The sequence below is a fragment of the Tupaia chinensis genome, unplaced genomic scaffold (assembly GCF_000334495.1).
Source record: "Tupaia chinensis unplaced genomic scaffold, TupChi_1.0 Scaffold144426_1, whole genome shotgun sequence".
In the NCBI taxonomy this organism is placed as follows: Eukaryota; Metazoa; Chordata; class Mammalia; order Scandentia; family Tupaiidae; genus Tupaia; species Tupaia belangeri.
In genome coordinates, this window is record NW_006204286.1 from 2,514,216 (window position 1) to 2,520,805 (window position 6,590).

Below are 6,590 nucleotides of genomic sequence, written 5' to 3' on the forward strand. Positions count from 1 at the left end.
ATTAGACACTATAAATCAGCTTGTATTTAAAATAAATGCGGTAAAAATTTATTTTAATGCCTCTGAAAATAACAGCAACTTTTCTTATACGGCCTGCAGATGGCAAAGCGGTTACGTTGCTGGGCTCCCACATGGCCAACTGCAATTTGAGTCACGGACCCAATGGCTTGAAAGTCACTCCAAATGCATGTGCTTGCGTGTCCAAGATCCCAACAGGAGAATAGAGGAGAAAGGATTGCAGCATGGCCATCTCATAATCTATGAAACGCTATATCCAGATGAATTATCAGAATCAAATTGCATGTCATTTATAGCTTGTGTGGTAGTACATAAATGTTTTTCTTATAGTTAGATATAATAAGCAAGTCAGCTCCCTTGTCTAGTAACAGTAAAGCTATACGGTGGGAACAGCAGACAGGAAAGTAAAATCCTCATTTTTCATTGCAGGAAGTCTGAAATGATAATCCAAATGGAAAAACTTCTAAACGGAATTATAATATATTATTGAGAGATATAAAGGTATGTTAAATAAGTATCTAAAACAAACAAAAGGGCTTGACTTTAAGCAAGTGGAAATAGAATTGGGATGGAGAGAGATACTTTCTCTAACAACTTTTACTTCATTAATGTTATCACATGAGGAAGCCTAACTGCATTGTGTGAAACGCTTGGTTCTTTGGGCTCAGATCTCTAAGGTTAGAGAGCCTCCCTGAGACACAGAATGAAGCCACAAACACAAGTAAAATAGGAAAAGAGAACTTGTTGTGTTTTTTTTAATAGAAAAGTAAAGATTTTTTTTGAGAGGTTTTTGCTATAGGGCACATGCACTTGTCAGAAAGACAGAGAGAGACAGAGAGACAGAAAGCGAAAAATTATCTCCCAGGGGCGATGGCCACACCTCAATTCCTTTTTCATTCTCCTCTCGGAATTGTGGGCACGCATGCACACACGCCTGGCATGAGTTTAAGCCACTGGGTCCGGGGCTTGAATCACCTTCATGGATACCAATTACCTGGATGTTGGGACATTTGATGGTATCTAGTATTTCTCATATATTATTCTCATTTTTTTTTGACAATATTTTCAGTCTTCGTGGTGGATTTTTCTAGGCCAGGGATATTCTTCTACATCTGAGATTTTATTTTCTGTAAGGCTTAGTCTGCTTTTAATACTTTCCAGGGAGGTTTTGACTTCCTCTATTATAGCCTTCATCTCTAACAGTTCCATCTGATTCTTTTTTATGGTTTACATTTCCTGTTTCAGATCTTGTAAGAACTTCTTCACCTCTTGGAACTCCTCAGCTCTTTTCTCCTTCCTCTTCTGCAGTTCGTTGTCTCTCTTCCATCTCTATTAACTTTGTTATTATGAATATTCTAAATTCTTTATCTGACATTTCCATGAGTTCCATTGTATTGTCTGAGGATGAAGAGGAGTTATTATTTCCCTTGGAGTAGAAGTATTTTCTAGCTTTCTCATATATACTGTGACCCTGCAGTGATTTCTAGTCATCTGATGGATTCTGCTCTTCCTAAATCTTGAAGATTAATCTGAGCGTTCAGAGGAGTGCACGAGGAGGTGGTTTGTAATCTCTTCTGTTCCATTTTTCACTCTTGGTGAGTCAGATTCAGTGGGAATTGAGGAATATTCTGACCCTAATTGTATTCAGATGTTTGGATACTGTTCACCTTGATGTACTAGACACTCAGTGAGTGGAGGCTGAGCAGCCAAGTAATGAATTTAAAGGAAAAAAATAATTAATTAAAATATAGGAAAGAAGAAAAAAAAATTAAAAAGAAGAAAAAAAGGCTCTCAAATTTTACATTCTAATTTTTAAAAGGAAAACATGAAAACCATGTGGTGAACATGAAAACAGTATTTCACAGCTCAAGTTCAGTGGCCCTCTCAGGATGGGCCTGGATTTGTCCCTTTCCTAAAAGGGATGGAGAAAGACACAACTTATCATGATGAAGGAGGGGCTTGGGAGCCCAGAGAATACTTTCCCTTGAAAAAAGGGTAAAAAATTAAAAGACACAGGGAGATACAGAGAAACAGAGAGAGGCAGAGAGAAGGATTAAAGAGGTAGCCCTACCCACTAGAAATGAAACTGGAGGGAGAAGTCTCAGCAAAAGAGCTTCATTTCTAGTCCTTGAAAACAATATTTCACAGCTCAAGTTCAGTGGCCATCTCAGGATGGGCCTGAGTTTGTCCCTTTATTAAATGAGAGGGAGAAAGGCACAAATTAGCATGATCAAGGAGGGGCTTGAGGATCCAGAGAACACTTTCCCTTAAAAAAAGTTAAAAAACAATGAGAAGATTCAGGGAGACACAGAGAAACAGAGAGAGAGAGAGAGACACACACACGGAGAGAAGGATAAAGAGGTAGTCCTACCCACTAGAAATGAATCTGGAGGGAGAAATTTCAGCAGAAGGTCTTCATTTTCAGTCCCTAAAAGCAATATATCACAGCTCAAGGTCAGTGGCCACCTCAGGATGGGCCTAGGTTTGTCCCTTTTCTAAAAGGGAGAGAAAAAGGCACAAATTAGCATGATCAAGGAGGGGCTTGAGAGCCGAAAGAATACTTTACCTTGAAAAAAATTTAAAAAAATGAAGACACAGGGAGACACAGAGAAACAGAGAGAGACAGAGAGATGGAGAGAAGGATAAAGAGGTAACCGTACTCACTAGAAATGATCCTGGAGAGAGGTCTCAGCAGATCTTCATTTTTAGTCCTTGAAAGCAATATTTTACAGCTCAAGTTCAGTGGCCATCTCCTCAATTATGCTTTTTAAAATTGCCTGGAAACAATGACAAATTCGGTAACAATGAATACCCACTTTGCGATCCCTAAACATCATTTCCAACTATAGGGAAATAGGACTTCACAGTGAAATGGCTGAATCCTGATGTGGGTCAGGAAATGTACAAAATTAGTCTAGTATATTTTCATTTCTTTGCTTTCTGAAATGATTTTATAGAGTACCACCATCTCAAAAAAAAAAAAAAAACAAAAAAAACAAGTTTTATTCTGTTATGGATACATGTTACTCTAGTCCTTTAGTAAGTGCATTTTTACCACATCTGTAAGTACTTTATCTGCAGTATTAACATCATCATCTTCATCAACTTTATCATAACTATGATCATTGTCATCCCGATTCACTGCATTTTATTACCCTTGATGGGTGTCACTACATGTGGAAAATATATCTCACAGCTGAAAAGAGCTGAGGGTTTCTTTTTCCTTGACTATGGTAAATAACTTCATGTTGTGTACCTGCATTTTGACCATGATTCAGGTCAGGTGTAAAATTTTTCTACTCGTTACATCATGTTTGTACTCAAAAAGTTTAAGCTTTTGGAGCATTTCAGATTTCAAATTTTTAGATTAGTGATATATATGTTACATACACATGTACATACACAATACATATATGTTTATATACGCATATGTTTATATGCACATATAAACATAGGTATATACACGTATGTAAACACATAATTTTAAAAAATGTGTTGATTAATTAATTAAATTCCAGACCATGAGTCACTTGATAAATCAAACAACCTCTTTGTTTCAATAATTAAATTGCAAGAAAAATTCAAAAACGAATAAACAAACATGGAAAGGGAACCTATAGATTAAGAGACTTAATAGGCATTCAAAGAATGTCTGAACTAGTGGGTCAAAATAATATCTGACAGTATCTGTACACCAGCCATCATGAGATCAGAAAAGAAAAACACATGCTAAGAGTGGACAGAATAGAAAAATAAGACCTTGTGTTCTTTTTTTTTTTTTCCTTTTGAGAGGTTTTTGCTCTAGGGCGCGTGTGCTCACCAGACAGAGAGAGACAGAGAGACAGAAAGCGAGAAATCACCCCCCAGGGGGATGGCCACGCTGCAATCCCTTCTCCTCCATTCTCCTCTCGGGATCTTGGGCACGCACACACACGCACCTGGCATGAGTTTAAGCCACCGGATCCGGGACGCGAACTACGGTCGACTACGTGGGAGTCTAGTGACATAGCCATTACGCTAACTGCTGGTCCTAAAATCTTGTGTTCTTAAAGGAATGACTGATGGTACTAGCCCATTCTACTAACCTCTCTCCTTCTGTTTAAACCACTATAGCAGGGTATTCTGTTTTGTTTTAGCAGAGAATGTTCCCAATTGACAATAAATCCTCAATAAATATTTATTTAAAAGATACATTTTCTACTTGACTGATTTGGGGCTATAAAAATAGATAATTCATGGGACCAGCAGTTAGCACAATGGCTATGTCTCTGAACTCCCATGTAGCCAACCATGATTCGAGTCCCGGACCCCGTGGCTTAAACTCACGCCGGGTGCGTGTGTGTGCGTGCCCAAGATCCCGAGAGGAGAATGGAGGAGAAGGGATTGTAGCATGGCCATACCCCCTGGGGGTGAATTCTCGCTTTATGTCTTTCTGTCTCTCTCTGTCTTTCTGGTAAGGACACGTACCCTGTAACAAAAACCTCTCCCCCCCCCCAAAAAAAAAAAATTAGATAATTCAAAATGAAGCCTATTCAGGACCAGCAGATCACATAATGGCTACGTCGTTGGACTCCGATGTAGTCTACTGTGGTTTGAATCCCTGATCCAGTGACTTAAACTCACGCCAGGCACGTGTGCATGCATGCCCAAGATGCTAAGAGGAGAATGGAGGAGAAGGGATTGTGGTGTGGCTATCCTTCCTGGGGGGTGATTTCTTGTTTTCTGTCTCTCTGTCACTCTCTGTCTTTCTGGTGAGCCCACATGCCCTATAGCAAAAATCTCTCTCAAAAAAAAAAATATCCCTATGCACTGGAGCTTAAATCTGGATGTTATCAGTGATTAGTACTGAGATCTTAGCCACGTCACTTTGCCACACAGAACCGCAGTTACTTGACCCATAACAGGTGAGGGGAACTACTCTTGACTTCCTAGATAATTACTTTTATCTCAAGAGGTAAAATTAAGGAATATGTGTGTTTGTGTTTTCCCTTGTTTTATTTACATTTTATCAACATATATCTTTGTGACATACAAAAGGAATCTTCCCAGTAAGAATACACTGCATATTAAGAGTCAAAGATACTACCATACACATGATTCTTAACACATAATTTTACAGTGTTAAATGCTTTTTTCTTTTCCCCCTCTGATTCCCTCCCTCCTACTCCCCACTGTCCACCCTCTTTCCACACTGTCTCTAATATCCACAGTTGTTCTCCATGTCTCTATACCTTCCAGTCTTTCAGTTACTGTCATAGAGAGTAGAAATTCAGTGTATTTTAAATGGAGACATACAACATCTCTCTTTCATAGTCTGTCTTGCTTCACTCAATATTAAATCTTCCATATTCATCTACTTTCTATCAAATTCCAGAACATCATTATTTTTTATTACTGAATAATATTCTGTAGCACATATGTGCCACACTTTTTCAATTAATTCAACTCTTGAACATTTGGATTGATTCCATAGGTTAGCAATTGTTAATGATCTTGCAATAAACATGGATGTGCAAGTGTTTTTCAACTAGGTGTATTTCTATTCTTTTTTTTTTTGGAATTTAATGTGTAAACAAATACAGAAAAATAAGCATAGCAAACAAATATTTTTGTTTAGCAATTTTAAAGACACTTCACCAACAAGTACTTTTTTCCCATTTAAGAGGTTATCTCTGCAAAATAATGTTTATCTTCTTATGGAATAACGTCACAGTTTCAGATATTAACCAAGAAAAACAAGATTCATGCTGGTAAAGCAATCTGCAAATCCTGCCTGTTCTTGTAATTAGTACACTTTAAAATTCTAAGAAAGATTTTCCAAGGTGGGGAAGATGGTAGTGGGACCAGCAGATGGTGCAATGGCTACGTCACTGGACTCCATGTAGTCAACCGTGGCTTAAAACTCATGCCGGGGCGTGTGTTCACGTGCCCAACATCCCAAGAGGAGAATGGAGGAGAAGGGATTGCGTCATGGCCATTCCCCGGGGAGTGATTTCCTGCTTTCTGTCTCTCCAGCAAGCGCACACACCTTATAGCAAACATCTCCCTTTATATATATATTTAAAAAAAGATAGCTGGGGTCTCTCAGAGTAGATCCTTACCATCCCCCAAAGGGCTCCCCTACTATCTGTAGGACAAAGAAGAAACAATGGTACAGATGAACTGAAAGTTAAGAAAAGAAACTTATCTGATTCATGCAGTTATCCTTGTCATACAGTAAAGCAAGTAAATAGAACTGTACAGGTAAGTTTTCTATGAACTAAATGGTATCTGGCTCCAGTACTAAGGAGGTGAGAGAGAGAAAACGCCTACATTAATTATCAACACCAAATGACAAATTTATTTGTCCATTATTAATGAAAACCCTGGGAGGTCTCTAAGATCGCTACTTTAAAATAGATTTCATTTCATGGTTCTTACCTAAAATCTTAAAATATTTTGATATTCCTTTAAACAAGAAATAATTCACATATAATCAACATAGCACTAAACTAGTAAGATAGGTCCTCACACCCATCCTGAATTACTTGAGGAAGTATTGCCATTCAGTGATCTTTTTCCTGAGAAAGTCA